The sequence below is a fragment of the Colletes latitarsis genome, unplaced genomic scaffold, assembly GCF_051014445.1.
Source record: "Colletes latitarsis isolate SP2378_abdomen unplaced genomic scaffold, iyColLati1 scaffold0007, whole genome shotgun sequence".
Taxonomy (NCBI): Eukaryota; Metazoa; Arthropoda; class Insecta; order Hymenoptera; family Colletidae; genus Colletes; species Colletes latitarsis.
Window position 1 is genome coordinate 16,195,683 of NW_027488367.1, and position 26,485 is coordinate 16,222,167.

A 26,485-nucleotide genomic window follows, 5' to 3' on the forward strand; every position below is an offset into this window, starting at 1 on the left:
CACACTGAAACAGTCAATTAATCCTGGTCTTGATAAATATTTTAGAGGACAACGCAAGTTAGGTGTGGGATAGGTCTGGGATTTGCCCTCATCAGGCTCATACTTTCGCGATTTTCACATACTTGTTGAACAGATCCAGGGTTTTTTTCTGGTTTGGTTCACGTAGTAATGTGGTACCTCACTGAAACATTTAATTAAACCTGGTCTTGATAAATATTTTAGAGCATAACGCATGTTAGGTCTGGGTTAGGTCTAGGATTTGCACTCATCAGGCTCATTCTTTCGCATATTTCTCATACTTGATGGCTAGATCCTGGGCGTTTTCTGGTTTGGATCACGCAGTAATGTGATGCCACGCTGAAGCAGTCCATTGAACCTGGTTTCGATCTATATTTTAGGGGATAACGCATGTTAGGTCTGTGTTAGGTCTAGGATTTGCCCTCGTCAGGCTCATATTTTCGCATATTTCACATACTTGATGGCTAGATCCTGGACTTTTTCTGGATTGGATGACGTAGTATTGTGGTACCACAATGAAACAGTCATTTAAACCTGGTTTCCATCAATATTTTAGAGGACAACGCAAGTTAGGTGTGGGATAGGTCTGGCATTTGCCCTCATCAGGCTCATACTTTCGCATACTTCGCATACTTGTTGAACAGATCCAGGGTTTTTTTCTGGTTTGGATCACGTAGTAATGTGGTACCACACTGAAACATTCAATTAAACCTGGTCTTGATAAATATTTTAGAGTATAACGCATGTTAGGTCTGGGTTAGGTCTAGGATTTGCCCTCGTCAGGCTCATACTTTCGCATACTTCTCATACTTCATGGCTATATCCTGGGCTTTTTCTGGATTGGATCACGTAGTAATGTGGTATCACACTGAAACAGTCAATTAAACCTGGTTTGATCATTATTTTAGAGGATAACGCAAGTTATGTCTGGGATAGGTCTGAAATTTGCCCTCATCAGGCTCATACTTTCGCATATTTCTCATAGTTCATGGCTAGATCCTGGGCTTTTTCTGGATTGGATCACGTAGTAATGTGGTAACACACTGAAACAGTCAACTAAACCTGGTTTCGATCAATATTTTAGAGGATAACGCAAGTTTTGTCTGGGATAGGTCTGGGATTTGCCCCCATCAGGGTCATACTTTCGCATATTTCTCATTCTTGTTGGCCAGATCCTGGGCTTCCACTGGTTTGGATCACGTCGTAATGTGATGCCACCCTGAAACAGTCCATTAAACCTGGTTTCGATCAATATCTTAGAGAATACTTCATGTTAGGTCTTGGTTAGGTCTGGGATTTGCTCTCATCAGGCTCGTACTTTCGCATATTTCTCTTTCTTGTTGGCCAGATCCTGGGCTTCCACTGGTATGGATCACGTAGTAATGTGATGCCACGCTGAAACAGTCCATTAAACCTGCTTTCGATCAATATTTTAGAGGATAACGCATGTTAGGTCTAGGTTAGGCCTGGGATTTGGCATCATCGGGGTCATACTTTCGCGTTTTTCACATACTTGTTTAACAGATCCTGAGTATTTTCTGGTTTGGATCACGTAGTAATGTGGTACCACACTGAAACAGTCCATTAAACCTGGTTTCGATCAATATTTTAGAGGATAACGCATGTTATGTCTAGGTTAGGTCTAGGATTTGCCCGCATCAGTCTCATACTTTCGTATTCTTCACATACTTCTTGAACAGATCCTGGTTTTTGTCTGGTTTCGATCACGTAGTAATGTGGTACCTCACTGAAGCATACCATTAAACCTGGTCTTGATAAATATTTTAGAGGATAACGCATGTTAGGTCAGGGTTAGGTCGAGGATTTGCCCTCACCGGGCTCATACTTTCGCATTTTTCTCATTCTTGTTGGCCAGATCCTGGGCTTCCACTGGTTTGTATCACGTAGTAATGTGATGCCACACTGAAACAGTCAATTAATCCTGGTCTTGATAAATATTTTAGATAACGCATGTTAGGTCTGGGTTAGGTCTAGGATTTGCCCTCATCAGGCTCATTCTTTCGTATATTTCTCATACTTGATGGCTAGATCCTGGGCTTTTTCTGGATTGGATCACGTAGTAATGTGGTACCACACTGAAACAGTCCTTTAAACCTGGTTTCCATCAATATTGTAGAGGACAACGCAAGTTAGGTGTGGGATAGGTCTGGGATTTGCCCTCATCAGGCTCATACTTTCGCGTTTTTCACATACTTGTTGTACAGATCCAGGATTTTTTTCTGGTTAGGATCACGTAGTAATGTGGTACCACACTGAAACATTCAATTAAACCTGGTCTTGATAAATATTTTAGAGGATAACGCATGTTAGGTCAGGGTTAGGTCGAGGATTTGTCCTCATCAGGCTCATTCTTTCGTATATTTCTCATACTTGATGGCTAGATCCTGGGTTTTTCCTGCTTTGGATCACGTAGCAAAGTGGTACCACACTGAAACAGTCAATTAAACCTGGTTTCCATCAATATTTTAGAGGACAACGCAAGTTAGGTCTGGGATAGGTCTGGGATTTGCCCTCATCAGGGTCATACTTTCGCATGTTTCACATACTTGTTGTACATATCCTGGGTTTTTTCTGGTTTGGATCACGTAGTAATGTGCTACCACACTGAAACTGTCGATTAAACCTGGTTTCGATCAATATTTTTGAGGATAACGCATGTTAGGTCTAGGTTAGTCCAGGAATTTTCACTCACCCGACTCATACTTTCGCATTCTTCACATACTTGTTGAACGGATCCTGGGTTTTTTCTGGTTGGGATCACGTAGTAATGTGGTACCACACTGAAACATCCAAGTAAACCTGGTCTTGATAAATATTGTAGAGGATAACGCATGTTAGGTCTAGGTTAGGCTTGGGATTTGCCCTCATCAGGGTCATACATTCGCAGTTTTAACGTACATGTTGACCTGATCGAGGGTTTTTTCTGCTTTGGATCACGTAGTAAAGTGGTACCACACTGAAGCAGACCATTAAACCTGGTTTTGATTATTGTTTTAGAGGATAACACTTGTTAGGTCTAGGTTATGCCTGGGATTTGCCCTCATCAGTCTCATACTTTCGCATATTTCTCATACTTGATGGCTAGATCCTGGACTTTTTCTGGATTGGATCACGTAGTAATGTGGTACCACACTGAAACAGTCCATTAAACCTGGTTTCGATCAATATTTTAGAGGATAACGCAAGTTATCTCTGGGATAGGTCTGGGATTTGCCCTCATCAGGCTCATACTTTCGCGTTTTTCACATACTTGTTGAACAGATCCTGGGTTTTTGCTGGTTTGGATATCGTAGTAATGTGGTACCACACTGAAACATTCAATTAAACCTGGTCTTGATAAATATTTTAGAGGATAACGCATGTTAGGTCTAGGTCAGGTCTGGGATTTGCTCTCGTCAGGCTCATACTTTCGCATATTTCTCATTCTTGTTGACCAGATCCTGGGCTTCCACTGGTTTGGATCACGTAGTAACGTGATGCCACACTGAAACAGTCAATTAATCCTCGTCTTGAGAAATATTTTAGAGGATAACTTATGTTAGGTCTGGGTTAGGTTTAGGATTTGCCCTCATCAGGCTCATTCTTTCGCATATTTCTCATACTTGATGGCTAGATCCTGGACTTTTTCTGGATTGGATCACGTAGTAATGTGGTATCACACTGAAACAGTCCATTAAACCTGGTTTCGATCAATATTTTACAGGATAACGCATGTTAGGTTTGGGTTAGGCCTGGGATTTGCCCTCATCAGGGTCATACATTCGCAGTTTTAACATACATGTTGATCTGATCCAGGGTTTTTTCTGCTTTGGATCACGTAGTAAAGTGGTACCACACTAAAACAGTCAATTAAACCTGGTTTCGATCAATATTTTAGAGGATAACGCAAGTTATGTCTGGGATAGGTCTGGGATTTGCCCTCATCAGGCTCATACTTTCGCGTTTTTCACATACTTGTTTGAACGGATCCTGCGTTTTTTCTGGTTTGGATCACGTAGTAATGTGGTACCACTCTGAAACAGTCCATTAAACCTGGTTTCGATAAGGATTTTAGAGGATAACGCATGTTAGATCTAGGTTAGGCCTGGGATTTACCCTAATCAGGGTCATACTTTCGCAGTTTTAACATACATGTTGACCTGATCGAGGGTTTTTTCTACTTTGGATCACGTAGTAAAGTGGTACCAAACTGAAACAGTCAATTACACCTGGTTTCGATCAATATTTTAGAGGATAGCGCAAGTTAGGTCTGGGATAGGTCTGGGATTTGCTCTCATCAGGCTCGTACTTTCGCATATTTCTCATACTTGATGGCCAGATTCTGGGCTTTTTCTGGTTTGGATAACGTAGTAATGTGGTACCACACTGAAACAGTCGATTAAACCTGGTTTCGATCAATATTTTTGAGGATAACGCATGTTATGTCTAGGTTAGGTCTAAGATTTGCCCTCGTCAGGCTCATACTTTCGCATATTTCTCATACTTCATGGCTATATCCTGGGCTTTTTCTGGATTGGATCACGTAGTAATGTGGTATCACACTGAAACAGTCAATTAAACCTGGTTTCGGTCATTATTTTAGAGGATAACGCAAGTTATGTCTGGGATAGGTCTGAGATTTGCCCTCATCAGGCTCATACTTTCGCGTTTTTCACATACTTGTTGAACAGATCCTGGGTTTTTTCTGGTTTGGATCACGTAATAATGTGGTACCACACTGAAACAGTCCATTAGACCTGGTTTCGATCAATATTTTAGAGGATAACGCATGTTATGTCTAGGTTAGGTCTAGGATTTGCCCGCATCACTCTCATACTTTCGCATTCTTCACATAATTCTTGAACAGATCCTGGGTTTTTTCTGGTTTGGATCACGTAGTAATGAGGTACCACACTGAAACAGTCCATTAAACCTGGTTTCGATCAATATATTAGAGGATAACGCATGGTATGTCTAGGTTCGGTCTAGGATTTGCCTGCATCAGTCTCATACTTTCGCATTCTTCACATACTTCTTGAACTGATCCTGGGTTTTTCTGGTTTCGATCACGTAGTAATGTTGTACCACACTGAAGCAGACCATTAAACCTGGTCTTGATAAATATTATAGCGGATAACGCATGTTAGGTCTGGGTTAGGTCTAGGATTTGCCCTCGTCAGTCACATACTTTCGCATATTTCTCATACTTCATGGCTAGATCCTGGGCTTTTTCTGGATTGGATCACGTAGTAATGTGGTATCACACTGAAACTGTCAATTAAACCTGGTTTCGATCAATATTTTAGTGGATAACGCAAGTTATGTCTGGGATAGGTCTGGGATTTGCCTTCATCAGGCTCATACTTTCGCATTCTTCACATACTTCTTGAACTGATCCTGGGTTTTTTCTGGTTTCGATCACGTAGTAATGTGGTACCACACTTAAGCAGACCATTAAACCTGGTCTTGATAAATATTTTAGAGGATAACGCATGTTAGGTCTGGGTTAGGTCTAGGATTTGCCCTCGTCAGGCTCATGCTTTCGCATATTTCTCATACTTCATGGCTAGATCCTGGGCTTTTTCTGGATTGGATCACGTAGTAATGTGGTATCACACTGAAACTGTCAATTAAACCTGGTTTCGATCAATATTTTAGAGGATAACGCAAGTTATGTCTGGGATAGGTCTGGGATTTGCCTTCATGAGGCTCATACTTTCGCGATTTCACATACTTGTTGAACAGGTCCTGGGTTTTTTCTGGTTTGGATCACGTAGTAATGTGGTACCACACTGAAACAGTCCATTAAACCTGGTTTCGATCAATATTTTAGAGGATAGCGCAAGTTAGGTCTGGGATAGGTCTGGGATTTGCCCTAATCAGGGTCATACTTTCGCAGTTTTAACATACATGTTGACCTGATCGAGGGTTTTTTCTACTTTGGATCACGTAGTAAAGTGGTACCAAACTGAAACAGTCAATTAAACCTGGTTTCGATCAATATTTTAGAGGATAGCGCAAGTTAGGTCTGGGATAGGTCTGGGATTTGCTCGCATCAGGCTCGTACTTTCGCATATTTCTCATACTTGATGGCCAGATTCTGCGCTTTTTCTGGTTTGGATAACGTAGTAATGTGGTACCACACTGAAACAGTCGATTAAACCTGGTTTCGATCAATATTTTTGAGGATATCGCATGTTAGGTCTAGGTTAGGTCTGGGATTTGCCCTCATCAGGCTCATACTTTCGCGTTTTTCACATACTTGTTGAACAGATCCTGGGTTTTTGCTGGTTTGGATCACGTAGTAATGTGGTAACACACTGAAACAGTCCACTAAACCTGGTTTCGATCAATGTTTTAGAGGATAACGCATGTTATGCCTAGGTTAGGTCTAAGATTTGCCCTCGACAGGCTCGTACTTTCGCATATTTCTCATACTTCATGGCTATATCCTGGGCTTTCTCTGGATTGGATCACGTAGTAATGTGGTATCGCACTGAAACAGTCAATTAAACCTGGTTTCGATCATTATTTTAGAGGATAACGCAAGTTATGTCTGGGATAGGTCTGAGATTTGCCCTCATCAGGCTCATACTTTCGCGTGTTTCACATACTTGTTGAACACATCCTGGGTTTTTGCTGGTTTGGATCACGTAGTAATGTGGTACCACACTGAAACAGTCCACTAAACCTGGTTTCGATCAATATTTTTGAGGATAACGCATGTTAGGTTTGGGTTAGGCCTGGGATTTGCCCTCATCAGGGACATACATTCGCAGTTTTAACATACATGTTGATCTGATCCAGGGTTTTTTCTGCTTTGGATCACGTAGTAAAGTGGTACCACACTAAAACAGTCAATTAAACCTGGTTTCGATCAATATTTCAGAGGATAACGCAAGTTATGTCTGGGATAGGTCTGGGATTTGCCCTCATCAGGGTCATACTTTCGCAGTTTTAACATACATGTTGACCTGATCGATGGTTTTTTGTGCTTTGAATCACGTAGCAAAGTGGTACCACACTGAAACAGTAAATTAAACCTGGTTTCGATAAATATTTTAGAGGACAACGCATGTTAGGTCTAGGTCAGGTCTGGGATTTGCTCTCGTCAGGCTCATACTTTCGCATATTTCTCATTCTTGTTGACCAGATCCTGGGCTTCCACTGGTTTGGATCACGTAGTAACGCGATGCCACACTGAAACAGTCAATTAAACCTGGTTTCGATCAATATTTTAGAGGATAACGCAAGTAATGTCTGGGATAGGTCTGGGATTTGCCCTCATCAGGCTCATACTTTCGCGTTTTTCACATACTTGTTTGAACGGATCCTGCGTTTTTTCTGGTTTGGATCACGTAGTAATGTGGTACCACTCTGAAACAGTCCATTAAACCTGGTTTCGATAAGGATTTTAGAGGATAAGGCATGTTAGATCTAGGTTAGGCCTGGGATTTGCCCTAATCAGGGTCATACTTTCGCAGTTTTAACATACATGTTGACCTGATCGAGGGTTTTTTCTACTTTGGATCACGTAGTAAAGTGGTACCAAACTGAAACAGTCAATTAAACCTGGTTTCGATCAATATTTTAGAGGATAACGCATGTTAGATCTGGGTTAGGTCTAGGATTTGCACCCATCAGGCTCATTCTTTCGCATATTTCTCATACTTCATGGCTAGATCCTGGGGTTTTTCTGGATAGGATCACGTAGTAACGTGGTACCACACTGAAACAGTCCATTAAACCTGGTTTCGATCAATATTTTAGAGGATAACGCATGTTATGTATAGGTTAGGTCTAGGATTTGCCTGCATCAGTCTCATACTTTCGCATTCTTCACATACTTCTTGAACTGATCCTGGGTTTTTCTGGTTTCGATCATGTAGTAATGTTGTACCACACTGAAGCAGACCATTAAACCTGGTCTTGATAAATATTATAGAGGATAACGCATGTTAGGTCTGGGTTAGGTCTAGGATTTGCCCTCGTCAGTCTCATACTTTCGCATATTTCTCATACTTCATGGCTAGATCCTGGGCTTTTTCTGGATTGGATCACGTAGTAATGTGGTATCACACTGAAACTGTCAATTAAACCTGGTTTCGATCAATATTTTAGTGGATAACGCAAGTTATGTCTGGGACAGGTCTGGGATTTGCCTTCATGAGGCTCATACTTTCGCGTTTTTCACATACTTGTTGAACAGGTCCTGGGTTTTTTCTGGTTTGGATCACGTAGTAATGTGGTACCACACTGAAACAGTCCATTAAACCTGGTTTCGATCAATATTTTTGAGGATAACGCATGTTAGGTCTAGGTTAGGTCTGGGATTTGCTCTCGTCGAGCTCATACTTTCGCATATTTCTCATTCTTGTTGGCCAGATCCCGGGCTTTTTCTGGTTTGGATAACGTAGTAATGTGGTACCACACTGAAACAGTCGATTAAACCTGGTTTCGATCAATATTTTAGAGGATAGCGCAAGTTAGGTCTGTGATATGTCTGGGATTTGCTCTCATCAGGCTCGAACTTTCGCATATTTCTCATACTTGATGGCTAGATCCTGGACTTTTTCTGGATTGGATCACGTAGTAATGTGGTATCACACTGAAACAGTCCATTAAACCTGGTTTCGATCAATATTTTAGAGGATAACGCATGTTAGGTTTGGGTTAGGCCTGGGATTTGCCCTCATCAGGGTCATACATTCGCAGTTTTAACATACATGTTGATCTGATCCAGGGTTTTTTCTGCTTTGGATCACGTAGTAAAGTGGTACCACACTAAAACAGTCAATTAAACCTGGTTTCGATCAATATTTTAGAGGATAACGCAAGTTATGTCTGGGATAGGTCTGGGATTTGCCCTCATCAGGCTCATACTTTCGCGTTTTTCACATACTTGTTTGAACGGATCCTGCGTTTTTTCTGGTTTGGATCACGTAGTAATGTGGTACCACTCTGAAACAGTCCATTAAACCTGGTTTCGATAAGGATTTTAGAGGATAACGCATGTTAGATCTAGGTTAGGCCTGGGATTTACCCTAATCAGGGTCATACTTTCGCAGTTTTAACATACATGTTGACCTGATCGAGGGTTTTTTCTACTTTGGATCACGTAGTAAAGTGGTACCAAACTGAAACAGTCAATTAAACCTGGTTTCGATCAATATTTTAGAGGATAGCGCAAGTTAGGTCTGGGATAGGTCTGGGATTTGCTCTCATCAGGCTCGTACTTTCGCATATTTCTCATACTTGATGGCCAGATTCTGGGCTTTTTCTGGTTTGGATAACGTAGTAATGTGGTACCACACTGAAACAGTCGATTAAACCTGGTTTCGATCAATATTTTTGAGGATAACGCATGTTATGTCTAGGTTAGGTCTAAGATTTGCCCTCGTCAGGCTCATACTTTCGCATATTTCTCATACTTCATGGCTATATCCTGGGCTTTTTCTGGATTGGATCACGTAGTAATGTGGTATCACACTGAGACAGTCAATTAAACCTGGTTTCGGTCATTATTTTAGAGGATAACGCATGGTATGTCTAGGTTCGGTCTAGGATTTGCCTGCATCAGTCTCATACTTTCGCATTCTTCACATACTTCTTGAACTGATCCTGGGTTTTTCTGGTTTCGATCACGTAGTAATGTTGTACCACACTGAAGCAGACCATTAAACCTGGTCTTGATAAATATTATAGAGGATAACGCATGTTAGGTCTGGGTTAGGTCTAGGATTTGCCTGCATCAGTCTCATACTTTCGCATTCTTCACATACTTCTTGAACTGATCCTGGGTTTTTCTGGTTTCGATCACGTAGTAATGTTGTACCACACTGAAGCAGACCATTAAACCTGGTCTTGATAAATATTATAGAGGATAACGCATGTTAGGTCTGGGTTAGGTCTAGGATTTGCCCTCGTCAGTCTCATACTTTCGCATATTTCTCATACTTCATGGCTAGATCCTGGGCTTTTTCTGGATTGGATCACGTAGTAATGTGGTATCACACTGAAACTGTCAATTAAACCTGGTTTCGATCAATATTTTAGTGGATAACGCAAGTTATGTCTGGGACAGGTCTGGGATTTGCCTTCATGAGGCTCATACTTTCGCGTTTTTCACATACTTGTTGAACTGGTCCTGGGTTTTTTCTGGTTTGGATCACGTAGTAATGTGGTACCACACTGAAACAGTCCATTAAACCTGGTTTCGATCAATATTTTTGAGGATAACGCATGTTAGGTCTAGGTTAGGTCTGGGATTTGCTCTCGTCGAGCTCATACTTTCGCATATTTCTCATTCTTGTTGGCCAGATCCCGGGCTTTTTCTGGTTTGGATAACGTAGTAATGTGGTACCACACAGAAACAGTCGATTAAACCTGGTTTCGATCAATATTTTAGAGGATAGCGCAAGTTAGGTCTGTGATATGTCTGGGATTTGCTCTCATCAGGCTCGAACTTTCGCATATTTCTCATACTTGATGGCTAGATCCTGGACTTTTTCTGGATTGGATCACGTAGTAATGTGGTATCACACTGAAACAGTCCATTAAACCTGGTTTCGATCAATATTTTAGAGGATAACGCATGTTAGGTTTGGGTTAGGCCTGGGATTTGCCCTCATCAGGGTCATACATTCGCAGTTTTAACATACATGTTGATCTGATCCAGGGTTTTTTCTGCTTTGGATCACGTAGTAAAGTGGTACCACACTAAAACAGTCAATTAAACCTGGTTTCGATCAATATTTTAGAGGATAACGCAAGTTATGTCTGGGATAGGTCTGGGATTTGCCCTCATCAGGCTCATACTTTCGCGTTTTTCACATACTTGTTTGAACGGATCCTGCGTTTTTTCTGGTTTGGATCACGTAGTAATGTGGTACCACTCTGAAACAGTCCATTAAACCTGGTTTCGATAAGGATTTTAGAGGATAACGCATGTTAGATCTAGGTTAGGCCTGGGATTTACCCTAATCAGGGTCATACTTTCGCAGTTTTAACATACATGTTGACCTGATCGAGGGTTTTTTCTACTTTGGATCACGTAGTAAAGTGGTACCAAACTGAAACAGTCATTTAAACCTGGTTTCGATCAATATTTTAGAGGATAGCGCAAGTTAGGTCTGGGATAGGTCTGGGATTTGCTCTCATCAGGCTCGTACTTTCGCATATTTCTCATACTTGATGGCCAGATTCTGGGCTTTTTCTGGTTTGGATAACGTAGTAATGTGGTACCACACTGAAACAGTCGATTAAACCTGGTTTCGATCAATATTTTTGAGGATAACGCATGTTATGTCTAGGTTAGGTCTAAGATTTGCCCTCGTCAGGCTCATACTTTCGCATATTTCTCATACTTCATGGCTATATCCTGGGCTTTTTCTGGATTGGATCACGTAGTAATGTGGTATCACACTGAAACAGTCAATTAAACCTGGTTTCGGTCATTATTTTAGAGGATAACGCAAGTTATGTCTGGGATAGGTCTGAGATTTGCCCTCATCAGGCTCATACTTTCGCGTTTTTCACATACTTGTTGAACAGATCCTGGGTTTTTTCTGGTTTGGATCACGTAATAATGTGGTACCACACTGAAACAGTCCATTAGACCTGGTTTCGATCAATATTTTAGAGGATAACGCATGTTATGTCTAGGTTAGGTCTAGGATTTGCCCGCATCACTCTCATACTTTCGCATTCTTCACATAATTCTTGAACAGATCCTTGGTTTTTTCTGGTTTGGATCACGTAGTAATGAGGTACCACACTGAAACAGTCCATTAAACCTGGTTTCGATCAATATATTAGAGGATAACGCATGGTATGTCTAGGTTCGGTCTAGGATTTGCCTGCATCAGTCTCATACTTTCGCATTCTTCACATACTTCTTGAACTGATCCTGGGTTTTTCTGGTTTCGATCACGTAGTAATGTTGTACCACACTGAAGCAGACCATTAAACCTGGTCTTGATAAATATTATAGCGGATAACGCATGTTAGGTCTGGGTTAGGTCTAGGATTTGCCCTCGTCAGTCTCATACTTTCGCATATTTCTCATACTTCATGGCTAGATCCTGGGCTTTTTCTGGATTGGATCACGTAGTAATGTGGTATCACACTGAAACTGTCAATTAAACCTGGTTTCGATCAATATTTTAGTGGATAACGCAAGTTATGTCTGGGATAGGTCTGGGATTTGCCTTCATCAGGCTCATACTTTCGCATTCTTCACATACTTCTTGAACTGATCCTGGGTTTTTTCTGGTTTCGATCACGTAGTAATGTGGTACCACACTTAAGCAGACCATTAAACCTGGTCTTGATAAATATTTTAGAGGATAACGCATGTTATGTCTGGGTTAGGTCTAGGATTTGCCCTCGTCAGTCTCATACTTTCGCATATTTCTCATACTTCATGGCTAGATCCTGGGCTTTTTCTGGATTGGATCACGTAGTAATGTGGTATCACACTGAAACTGTCAATTAAACCTGGTTTCGATCAATATTTTAGAGGATAGCGCAAGTTAGGTCTGGGATAGGTCTGGGATTTGCTCTCATCAGGCTCGTACTTTCGCATATTTCTCATACTTGATGGCTATATCCTGGGCTTTCTCTGGATTGGATCACGTAGTAATGTGGTATCGCACTGAAACAGTCAATTAAACCTGGTTTCGATCATTATTTTAGAGGATAACGCAAGTTATGTCTGGGATAGGTCTGAGATTTGCCCTCATCAGGCTCATACTTTCGCGTGTTTCACATACTTGTTGAACACATCCTGGGTTTTTGCTGGTTTGGATCACGTAGTAATGTGGTACCACACTGAAACAGTCCACTAAACCTGGTTTCGATCAATATTTTTGAGGATAACGCATGTTAGGTTTGGGTTAGGCCAGGGATTAGCCCTCATCAGGGTCATACATTCGCAGTTTTAACATACATGTTGATCTGATCCAGGGTTTTTTCTGCTTTGGATCACGTAGTAAAGTGGTACCACACTAAAACAGTCAATTAAACCTGGTTTCGATCAATATTTCAGAGGATAACGCAAGTTATGTCTGGGATAGGTCTGGGATTTGCCCTCATCAGGGTCATACTTTCGCAGTTTTAACATACATGTTGACCTGATCGATGGTTTTTTCTGCTTTGGATCACGTAGCAAAGTGGTACCACACTGAAACAGTAAATTAAACCTGGTTTCGATAAATATTTTAGAGGACAACGCATGTTAGGTCTAGGTCAGGTCTGGGATTTGCTCTCGTCAGGCTCATACTTTCGCATATTTCTCATTCTTGTTGACCAGATCCTGGGCTTCCACTGGTTTGGATCACGTAGTAACGCGATGCCACACTGAAACAGTCAATTAAACCTGGTTTCGATCAATATTTTAGAGGATAACGCAAGTAATGTCTGGGATAGGTCTGGGATTTGCCCTCATCAGGCTCATACTTTCGCGTTTTTCACATACTTGTTTGAACGGATCCTGCGTTTTTTCTGGTTTGGATCACGTAGTAATGTGGTACCACTCTGAAACAGTCCATTAAACCTGGTTTCGATAAGGATTTTAGAGGATAAGGCATGTTAGATCTAGGTTAGGCCTGGGATTTGCCCTAATCAGGGTCATACTTTCGCAGTTTTAACATACATGTTGACCTGATCGAGGGTTTTTTCTACTTTGGATCACGTAGTAAAGTGGTACCAAACTGAAACAGTCAATTAAACCTGGTTTCGATCAATAATTTAGAGGATAACGCATGTTAGATCTGGGTTAGGTCTAGGATTTGCACTCATCAGGCTCATTCTTTCGCATATTTCTCATACTTCATGGCTAGATCCTGGGGTTTTTCTGGATAGGATCACGTAGTAACGTGGTACCACACTGAAACAGTCCATTAAACCTGGTTTCGATCAATATTTTAGAGGATAACGCATGTTATGTATAGGTTAGGTCTAGGATTTGCCTGCATCAGTCTCATACTTTCGCATTCTTCACATACTTCTTGAACTGATCCTGGGTTTTTCTGGTTTCGATCACGTAGTAATGTTGTACCACACTGAAGCAGACCATTAAACCTGGTCTTGATAAATATTATAGAGGATAACGCATGTTAGGTCTGGGTTAGGTCTAGGATTTGCCCTCGTCAGTCTCATACTTTCGCATATTTCTCATACTTGATGGCCAGATTCTGCGCTTTTTCTGGTTTGGATAACGTAGTAATGTGGTACCACACAGAAACAGTCATTTAAACGTGGTTTCCATCAATATTTTAGAGGACAACGCAAGTTAGGTGTGGGATAGGTCTGAGATTTGCCCTCATCAGGCTCATACTTTCGCGTTTTTCACATACTTGTTGAACAGATCCTGAGTTTTTGCTGGTTTGGATCACGTAGTAAAGTGGTACCAAACTGAAACAGTCAATTAAACCTGGTTTCGATCAATATTTTAGAGGATAGCGCAAGTTAGGTCTGCGATATGTCTGGGATTTGCTCTCATCAGGCTCGTACTTTCGCATATTTCTCATACTTGATGGCCAGATTCTGCGCTTTTTCTGGTTTGGATAACGTAGTAATGTGGTACCACACTGAAACAGTCGATTAAACCTGGTGTCGATCAATATTTTAGAGGATAACGCATGTTATGTCTAGGTTAGGTCTAGGATTTGCCCGCATCAGTCTCATACTTTCGCATTCTTCACATACTTCTAGAACAGATCCTGGGTTTTTTCTTGTTTGGATCACGTAGTAATGTGGTACCAAACTGAAACAGTCAATTATACCTGGTTTCGATCGATATTTTAGAGGATAACGCAAGTTAGGTCTGGGATAGGTCTGGGATTTGCTCTCATCAGGCTCGTACTTTCGCATATTTCTCATACTTGATGTCCAGATTCTGGGCTTTTTCTGGTTTGGGTAACGTAGTAATGTGGTACCACACTGAAACAGTCGATTAAACCTGGTTTCGATCAATATTTTTGAGGATAACGCATGTTAGGTCTAGGTTAGGTCTGGGATTTGCCCTCATCAGGCTCATACTTTCGCGGTTTTCACATACTTGTTGAACAGATCCTGGGTTTTTGCTGGTTTGGATCTGGTAGTAATGAGGTACCACACTGAAACAGTCCACTAACCCTGGTTTCGATCAATGTCTTAGAGGATAACGCATGTTATGTCTAGGTTAGGTCTAAGATTTGCCCTCATCAGGCTCATACTTTCGCGTTTTTCACATACTTGTTGAACAGATCCTGGATTTTTTCTGGTTTGGATCACGTAATAATGTGGTACCACACTGAAACAGTCCATTAGACCTGGTGTCGATCAATATTTTAGAGGATAACGCATGTTATGTCTAGGTTAGGTCTAGGATTTGCCCGCAACACTCTCATACTTTCGCATTCTTCACATACTTCTTGAACTGATCCTGGGTTTTTTCTGGTTTCGATCACGTAGTTATGTTGTACCACACTGAAGCAGACCTTTAAACCTGGTCTTGATAAATATTATAGAGGATAACGCATGTTAGGTCTGGGTTAGGTCTAGGATTTGCCCTCGTCAGTCTCATACTTTCGCATATTTCTCATACTTCATGGTTAGATCCTGGGCTTTTTCTGGATTGGATCACGTAGTAATGTGGTATCACACTGAAACTGTCAATTAAACCTGGTTTCGATCAATATTTTAGTGGATAACGCAAGTTATGTCTGGGATAGGTCTGGGATTTGCCTTCATCAGGCTCATACTTTCGCATTCTTCACATACTTCTTGAACTGATCCTGGGTTTTTTCTGGTTTCGATCACGTAGTAATGTGGTACCACACTGAAGCAGACCATTAAACCTGGTCTTGATAAATATTTTAGAGGATAACGCATGTTATGTCTAGGTTAGGTCTAGGATTTGCCCGCATCACTCTCATACTTTCGCATTCTTCACATACTTCTTGAACTGATCCTGGGTTTTTTCTGGTTTCGATCACGTAGTAATGTTGTACCACACTGAAGCAGACCTTTAAACCTGGTCTTGATAAATATTATAGAGGATAACGCATGTTAGGTCTGGGTTAGGTCTAGGATTTGCCCTCGTCAGTCTCATACTTTCCCATATTTCTCATACTTCATGGCTAGATCCTGGGCTTTTTCTGGATTGGATCACGTAGTAATGTGGTATCACACTGAAACTGTCAATTAAACCTGGTTTCCATCAATATTTTAGAGGATAACGCATGTTAGATCTAGGTTAGGCCTGGGATTTACCCTAATCAGGGTCATACTTTCGCAGTTTTAACATACATGTTGACCTGATCGAGGGTTTTTTCTACTTTGGATCACGTAGTAAAGTGGTACCAAACTGAAACAGTCAATTAAACCTGGTTTCGATCAATATTTTAGAGGATAGCGCAAGTTAGGTCTGGGATAGGTCTGGGATTTGCTCTCACCAGGCTCGTACTTTCGCATATTTCTCATACTTGATGGCCAGATTCTGGGCTTTTTCTGGTTTGGATAACGTAGTAATGTGGTACCACACTGAAACAGTCGATTAAACCTGGTTTCGATCAATATTTTTGAGGATAACGCATGTTATGTCTAGGTTAGGTCTAAGATTTGCCCTCGTCAGGCTCATACTTTCGCATATTTCTCATACTTCATGGCTATATCCTGGGCTTTTTCTGGATTGGATCACGTAGTAATGTGGTATCACACTGAAACAGTCAATTAAACCTGGTTTCGGTCATTATTTTAGAGGATAACGCAAGTTATGTCTGGGATAGGTCTGAGATTTGCCCTCATCAGGCTCATACTTTCGCGTTTTTCACATACTTGTTGAACAGATCCTGGGTTTTTTCTGGTTTGGATCACGTAATAATGTGGTACCACACTGAAACAGTCCATTAGACCTGGTTTCGATCAATATTTTAGAGGATAACGCATGTTATGTCTAGGTTAGGTCTAGGATTTGCCCGCATCACTCTCATACTTTCGCATTCTTCACATAATTCTTGAACAGATCCTGGGCTTTTTCTGGATTGGATCACGTAGTAATGTGGTATCACACTGAAACTGTCAATTAAACCTGGTTTCGATCAATATTTTAGTGGATAACGCAAGTTATGTCTGGGATAGGTCTGAGATTTGCCCTCATCAGGCTCATACTTTCGCGTGTTTCACATACTTGTTGAACAGATCCTGGGTTTTTGCTGGTTTGGATCACGTAGTAATGTGGTACCACACTGAAACAGTCCACTAAACCTGGTTTCGATCAATATTTTTGAGGATAACGCATGTTAGGTTTGGGTTAGGCCTGAGATTTGCCCTCATCAGGGTCATACATTCGCAGTTTTAACATACATGTTGATCTGATCCAGGGTTTTTTCTGCTTTGGATCACGTAGTAAAGTGGTACCACACTAAAACAGTCAATTAAACCTGGTTTCGATCAATATTTCAGAGGATAACGCAAGTTATGTCTGGGATAGGTCTGGGATTTGCCCTCATCAGGGTCATACTTTCGCAGTTTTAACATACATGTTGACCTGATCGATGGTTTTTTCTGCTTTGGATCACGTAGCAAAGTGGTACCACACTGAAACAGTAAATTAAACCTGGTTTCGATAAATATTTTAGAGGACAACGCATGTTAGGTCTAGGTCAGGTCTGGGATTTGCTCTCGTCAGGCTCATACTTTCGCATATTTCTCATTCTTGTTGACCAGATCCTGGGCTTCCACTGGTTTGGATCACGTAGTAACGCGATGCCACACTGAAACAGTCAATTAAACCTGGTTTCGATCAATATTTTAGAGGGTAACGCAAGTAATGTCTGGGATAGGTCTGGGATTTGCCCTCATCAGGCTCATACTTTCGCGTTTTTCACATACTTGTTTGAACGGATCCTGCGTTTTTTCTGGTTTGGATCACGTAGTAATATGGTACCACTCTGAAACAGTCCATTAAACCTGGTTTCGATAAGGATTTTAGAGGATAAGGCATGTTAGATCTAGGTTAGGCCTGGGATTTGCCCTAATCAGGGTCATACTTTCGCAGTTTTAACATACATGTTGACCTGATCGAGGGTTTTTTCTACTTTGGATCACGTAGTAAAGTGGTACCAAACTGAAACAGTCAATTAAACCTGGTTTCGATCAATATTTTAGAGGATAACGCATGTTAGGTCTGGGTTAGGTCTAGGATTTGCACTCATCAGGCTCATTCTTTCGCATATTTCTCATACTTCATGGCTAGATCCTGGGGTTTTTCTGGATAGGATCACGTAGTAACGTGGTACCACACTGAAACAGTCCATTAAACCTGGTTTCGATCAATATTTTAGAGGATAACGCATGTTATGTATAGGTTAGGTCTAGGATTTGCCTGCATCAGTCTCATACTTTCGCATTCTTCACATACTTCTTGAACTGATCCTGGGTTTTTCTGGTTTCGATCACGTAGTAATGTTGTACCACACTGAAGCAGACCATTAAACCTGGTCTTGATAAATATTATAGAGGATAACGCATGTTAGGTCTGGGTTAGGTCTAGGATTTGCCCTCGTCAGTCTCATACTTTCGCATATTTCTCATACTTCATGGCTAGATCCTGGGCTTTTTCTGGATTGGATCACGTAGTAATGTGGTATCACACTGAAACTGTCAATTAAACCTGGTTTCGATCAATATTTTAGTGGATAACGCAAGTTATGTCTGGGATAGGTCTGGGATTTGCCTTCATGAGGCTCATACTTTCGCGTTTTTCACATACTTGTTGAACAGGTCCTGGGTTTTTTCTGGTTTGGATCACGTAGTAATGTGGTACCACACTGAAACAGTCCATTAAACCTGGTTTCGATCAATATTTTTGAGGATAACGCATGTTAGGTCTAGGTTAGGTCTGGGATTTGCTCTCGTCGAGCTCATACTTTCGCATATTTCTCATTCTTGTTGGCCAGATCCCGGGCTTTTTCTGGTTTGGATAACGTAGTAATGTGGTACCACACTGAAACAGTCGATTAAACCTGGTTTCGATCAATATTTTAGAGGATAGCGCAAGTTAGGTCTGTGATATGTCTGGGATTTGCTCTCATCAGGCTCGAACTTTCGCATATTTCTCATACTTGATGGCCAGATTCTGCGCTTTTTCTGGTTTGGATAACGTAGTAATGTGGTACCACACAGAAACAGTCATTTAAACGTGGTTTCCATCAATATTTTAGGGGACAACGCAAGTTAGGTGTGGGATAGGTCTGAGATTTGCCCTCATCAGGCTCATACTTTCGCGTTTTTCACATACTTGTTGAACAGATCCTGGGTTTTTGCTGGTTTGGATCACGTAGTAAAGTGGTACCAAACTGAAACAGTCAATTAAACCTGGTTTCGATCAATATTTTAGAGGATAGCGCAAGTTAGGTCTGCGATATGTCTGGGATTTGCTCTCATCAGGCTCGTACTTTCGCATATTTCTCATACTTGATGGCCAGATTCTGCGCTTTTTCTGGTTTGGATAACGTAGTAATGTGGTACCACACTGAAACAGTCGATTAAACCTGGTGTCGATCAATATTTTAGAGGATAACGCATGTTATGTCTAGGTTAGGTCTAGGATTTGCCCGCATCAGTCTCATACTTTCGCATTCTTCACATACTTCTAGAACAGATCCTGGGTTTTTTCTTGATTGGATCACGTAGTAATGTGGTACCAAACTGAAACAGTCAATTAAACCTGGTTTCGATCGTTATTTTAGAGGATAACGCAAGTTAGGTCTGGGATAGGTCTGGGATTTGCTCTCATCAGGCTCGTACTTTCGCATATTTCTCATACTTGATGGCCAGATTCTGGGCTTTTTCTGGTTTGGATAACGTAGTAATGTGGTACCACACTGAAACAGTCGATTAAACCTGGTTTCGATCAATATTTTTGAGGATAACGCATGTTAGGTCTAGGTTAGGTCTGGGATTTGCCCTCATCAGGCTCATACTTTCGCGGTTTTCACATACTTGTTGAACAGATCCTGGGTTTTTGCTGGTTTGGATCTGGTAGTAATGAGGTACCACACTGAAACAGTCCACTAAACCTAGTTTCGATCAATGTCTTAGAGGATAACGCATGTTATGTCTAGGTTAGGTCTAAGATTTGCCCTCATCAGGCTCATACTTTCGCGTTTTTCACATACTTGTTGAACAGATCCTGGGTTTTTTCTGGTTTGGATCACGTAATAATGTGGTACCACACTGAAACAGTCCATTAGACCTGGTGTCGATCAATATTTTAGAGGATAACGCATGTTATGTCTAGGTTAGGTCTAGGATTTGCCCGCATCACTCTCATACTTTCGCATTCTTCACATACTTCTTGAACTGATCCTGGGTTTTTTCTGGTTTCGATCACGTAGTAATGTTGTACCACACTGAAGCAGACCTTTAAACCTGGTCTTGATAAATATTATAGAGGATAACGCATGTTAGGTCTGGGTCAGGTCTAGGATTTGCCCTCGTCAGTCTCATACTTTCGCATATTTCTCATACTTCATGGCTAGATCCTGGGCTTTTTCTGGATTGGATCACGTAGTAATGTGGTATCACACTGAAACTGTCAATTAAACCTGGTTTCGATCAATATTTTAGTGGATAACGCAAGTTATGTCTGGGATAGGTCTGGGATTTGCCTTCATCAGGCTCATACTTTCGCATTCTTCACATACTTCTTGGACTGATCCTGGGTTATTTCTGGTTTCGATCACGTAGTAATGTGGTACCACACTGAAACAGTCTATTAAACCTGGTTTCGATCAATATCTTAGAGAATACTTCATGTTAGGTCTTGGTTAGGTCTAGGATTTGCCCTCATCAGGCTCATTCTTTCGCATATTTCTCATACTTGATGGCTAGATCCTGGGCATTTTCTGGATATGATCACGTAGTAACGTGGTACCACACTGAAACAGTCCATTGAACCTGCTTCCGCTCAATATTTTAGAGGATAACGCATGTTAGGTCTAGGTTAGGTCTAGGATTTGCACTCGTCAGCCTCACACTTTCGCACATTTCTCATACTTCATGGCTATATCCTGGGCTTTTTCTGGATTGGATCACGTAGAAATGTGGTATCACACTGAACAGCCAAATAAACCTGGTTTCGGTCATTATTTTAGAGGATAACGCAAGTTATGTCTGGGATAGGTCTGAGATTTGCCCTCATCAGGCTCATACTTTCGCATTCTTCACATACTTCTTGAACAGATCCTGGGTTTTTTCTGGTTTCGATCACGTAGTAATGTGGTACCTCACTGAAGCAGACCATTAAACCTGGTCTTGATAAATATTTTAGAGGATAACGCATGTTAGGTCAGGGTTAGTTCGAGGATTTGCCCTCACCAGGCTCATCCTTTCGCATATTTCTCATTCTTGTTGGCCAGATCCTGGGCTTCCACTGGTTTGTATCACGTAGTAATATGATGCCACACTGAAACAGTCAATTAATCCTGGTCTTGATAAATATTTTAGAGGACAACGCAAGTTAGGTGTGGGATAGGTCTGGGATTTGCCCTCATCAGGCTCATACTTTCGCGATTTTCCCATACTTGTTGAACAGATCCAGGGTTTTTTTCTGGTTTGGTTCACGTAGTAATGTGGTACCTCACTGAAACATTCAATTACACCTGGTCTTGATAAATATTTTAGAGGACAACGCAAGTTAGGTGTGGGATAGGTCTGGCATTTGCCCTCATCAGGCTCATACTTTCGCGTTCTTCACATAATTGTTGAACAGATCCTGGTTCTTTGCTGGTTTGGATCACGTAGTAATGTGGTACCACACTGAAACATTCAATTAAACCTGGTCTTGATAACAATTTAGGGGATAACACATGTTAGGTCTGGGTTAGATCTAGGATATGCCCTCGTCAGGCTCATACTTTCGCATATTTCTCATACTTCATGGCTACATCATGGGCTTTTTCTGGATTGGATCACTTAGTAATGTGGTACCACACTGAAACATTCAATTAAACCTTGTCTGGATAAATATTTTAGAGGATAACGCATGTTAGGTCTGGGTTAGGTCTAGGATTTGCCCTCGTCAGGCTCATACTTTCGCATACTTCTCATACTTCATGGCTATATCCTGGGCTTTTTCTGGATTGGATCACGTAGTGATGTGGCATCACACTGAAACAGTCAATTAAACCTGGTTTGATCATTATTTTAGAGGATAACGCAAATTATGTCTGGGATAGGTCTGAAATTTGCCCTCATCAGGCTCATACTTTCGCATATTTCTCATACTTCATGGCTAGATCCTGGGCTTTTTCTGGATTGGATCACGTAGTAATGTGGTATCACACTGAAACAGTCAACTAAACCTGGTTTCGATCAATATTTTAGAGGATAACGCAAGTTTTGTCTGGGATAGGTCTGGGATTTGCCTTCATCAGGGTCATACTTTCGCGTTTTTCACATAATTGTTGAACAGGTCCTGGGTTTTTTCTGGTTTGGATCACGTAGTAATGTGGTACCACACTGAAGGAGACCATTAAACCTGGTTTCGATTATTATTTTAGAGGATAACACATGTTAGGTCTAGGTTAGGTTTGGGAATTGCCCCCATCAGGGTCATACTTTCGCATATTTCTCATTCTTGTTGGCCAGATCCTGGGCTTCCACTGGTTTGGATCACGTCGTAATGTGATGCCACCCTGAAACAGTCCATTAAACCTGGTTTCGATCAATATCTTAGAGAATACTTCATGTTAGGTCTTGGTTAGGTCTGGGATTTGCTCTCATCAGGCTCGTACTTTCGCATGTTTCTCTTTCTTGTTGGCCAGATCCTGGGCTTCCACTGGTTTGGATCACGTAGTAATGTGATGCCACGCTGAAACAGTCAATTAATCCTGGTCTTGATAAATACTTTGGAGGATAACGCGTGTTAGGTCTGGATTTGGTCTAGGATTTGCCCTCATCGGGCTCATTCTTTCGCATATTTCTCATACTTGATGGCTAGATCCTGGGGCTTTTCTGGATAGGATCACGTAGTAACGTGGTACCACACTGAAACAGTCCATTGAACCTGGTTTCGATCAATATCTTAGAGAATAATTCATGTTAGGTCTTCGTGAGGTCGGGGATTTACTATCGTCAGGCTCGTACTTTCGCATATTTCTCATACTTGTTGAACAGATCCTGGGTTTTTTCTGGTTTGGACCACGTAGTAATGTGGTACCGCACTGAAACTGTCCATTAAACCTGGTTTCGATCAATATTTTAGAGGGTAACGCATGTTATGTCTAGGTTAGGTCTAGGATTTGCCCGCATCAGTCTCATACTTTCGTATTCTTCACATACTTCTTGAACAGATCCTGGGTTTTTTCTGGTTTCGATCACGTAGTAATGTGGTACCTCACTGAAGCATACCATTAAACCTGGTCTTGATAAATATTTTAGAGGATAACGCATGTTAGGTCTGGGTTAGGTCTATGATTTGCACTCATCAGGCTCATTCTTTGGCATATTTCTCATACTTGGTGGCTAGATCCTGGACTTTTTCTGGATTGGATCACGTAGTAATGTGGTACCACACTGAAACGGTCATTTAAACCTGGTTTCCATCAATATTTTAGAGGACAACGCAAGTTAGGTGTGGGATAGGTCTGGGATTTGCCCTCATCAGGCTCATACTTTCGTGATTTTCACATACTTGTTGAACAGATCCAGGGTTTTCTTCTGGTTTGGATCACGTAGTAATGTGGTACCACACTGAAACATTCAATTAAACCTGGTCTTGATAAATATTTTAGAGGATAACGCATGTTAGGTCTGGGTTAGGTCTAGGATTTGCAATCATCAGGCTCATTCTTTGGCATATTTCTGATACTTGATGGCTAGATCCTGGACTTTTTCTGGATTGGATCACGTAGTAATGTGGTACCACACTGAAACAGTCAATTAAACCTGGTTTCGATCAATATTTTATAGGATAACGCAAGTTAGGTCTGGGATAGGTCTGGGATTTGCCCTCATCAGGCTCGTACTTTCGCATATTTCTCATTCTTGTTGGCCAGATCCTGGGCTTCCACTGGTTTGGATCACGTAGTAATGTGATGCCACACAGAAACAGTCAATTAATCCTGGTCTTGATAAATATATTGGAGGATAACGCATGTTAGGTCTGGGTTAGTTCTAGGATTTGCCCTCATCAGGCTCATTCTTTCGTATATTTCTCATACTTGATGGCTAGATCCTGGACTTTTTCTGGATTGGATCACGTAGTAATGTGGTACCACACTGAAACAGTCAATTAAACCTGGTTTCGATCAATATTTTAGAGGCCAACGCAAGTCATGTCTGGGATAGGTCTGGGATTTGCCTTCATCAGGATCATACTTTCGCGCTTTTCACATACTTCTTGAACAGGTCCTGGGCTTTTTCTGGACTGGATCACGCACTAATGTTGTGCCACACTGAAACAGTCAATTTAACCTGGTTTCGATCAATGTTTTAGAGGATAACGCAAGTTATGTATGGGATAGGTCTGGGATTTGCCCTCATCAGGCTCATACTTTCGCGTTTTTCACATACTTGTTGAACAGATCCAGGGTTCTTTCTGGTTTGGATCACGTAGTAATGTGGTACGACACTGAAACTGTCTATTAAACCTGGTTTCGATCAATAGAGAATACTTCATGTTAGGTCTTGGTTAGGTCTAGGATTTGCCCCCATCAGGCTCATTCTTTCGCATATTTCTCATACTTGATGGCTAGATCCTGGGCATTTTCTGGATATGATCACGTAGTAACGTGGTACCACACTGAAACAGTCCATTGAACCTGCTTCCGCTCAATATTTTAGAGGATAACGCATGTTAGGTCTAGGTTAGGTCTAGGATTTGCACTCGTCAGCCTCACACTTTCGCACATTTCTCATACTTCGTGGCTATACCCTGGGCTTTTTCTGGATTGGATCACGTAGAAATGTGGTATCACACTGAACAGCCAAATAAACCTGGTTTCGGTCATTATTTTAGAGGATAACGCAAGTTATGTCTGGGATAGGTCTGAGATTTGCCCTCATCAGGCTCATACTTTCGCATTCTTCACATACTTCTTGAACAGATCCTGGGTTTTTTCTGGTTTCGATCACGTAGTAATGTGGTACCTCACTGAAGCAGACCATTAAACCTGGTCTTGATAAATATTTTAGAGGATAACGCATGTTAGGTCAGGGTTAGTTCGAGGATTTGCCCTCACCAGGCTCATCCTTTCGCATATTTCTCATTCTTGTTGGCCAGATCCTGGGCTTCCACTGGTTTGTATCACGTAGTAATATGATGCCACACTGAAACAGTCAATTAATCCTGGTCTTGATAAATATTTTAGAGGACAACGCAAGTTAGGTGTGGGATAGGTCTGGGATTTGCCCTCATCAGGCTCATACTTTCGCGATTTTCCCATACTTGTTGAACAGATCCAGGGTTTTCTTCTGGTTTGGATCACGTAGTAATGTGATGCCACGCTGAAACAGTCAATTAATCCTGGTCTTGATAAATACTTTGGAGGATAACGCGTGTTAGGTCTGGATTTGGTCTAGGATTTGCCCTCATCGGGCTCATTCTTTCGCATATTTCTCATACTTGATGGCTAGATCCTGGGGCTTTTCTGGATAGGATCACGTAGTAACGTTGTACCACACTGAAACAGTCCATTGAACCTGGTTTCGATCAATATCTTAGAGAATAATTCATGTTAGGTCTTCGTTAGGTCGGGGATTTACTATCGTCAGGCTCGTACTTTCGCATATTTCTCATACTTGTTGAACAGATCCTGGGTTTTTTCAGGTTTGGACCACGTAGTAATGTGGTACCACACTGAAACTGTCCATTAAACCTGGTTTCGATCAATATTTTAGAGGGTAACGCATGTTATGTCTGGGTTAGGTCTAGGATTTGCCCGCATCAGTCTCATACTTTCGTATTCTTCACATACTTCTTGAACAGATCCTGGGTTTTTTCTGGTTTCGATCACGTAGTAATGTGGTACCTCACTGAAGCATACCATTAAACCTGGTCTTGATAAATATTTTAGAGGATAACGCATGTTAGGTCAGTGTTAGGTCGAGGATTTGCCCCCACCAGGCTCATACTTTCGCATATTTCTCATTCTTGTTGGCCAGATCCTGGGCTTCCACTGGTTTGTATCACGTAGTAATGTGATGCCACACTGAAACAGTCAATTAATCCTGGTCTTGATAAATATTTTAGAGGATAACGCATGTTAGGTCTGGGTTAGGTCTATGATTTGCACTCATCAGGCTCATTCTTTGGCATACTTCTGATACTTGATGGCTAGATCCTGGACTTTTTCTGGATTGGATCACGTAGTAATGTGGTACCACACTGAAACAGTCAATTAAACCTGGTTTCGATCAATATTTTATAGGATAACGCAAGTTAGGTCTGGGATAGGTCTGGGATTTGCCCTCATCA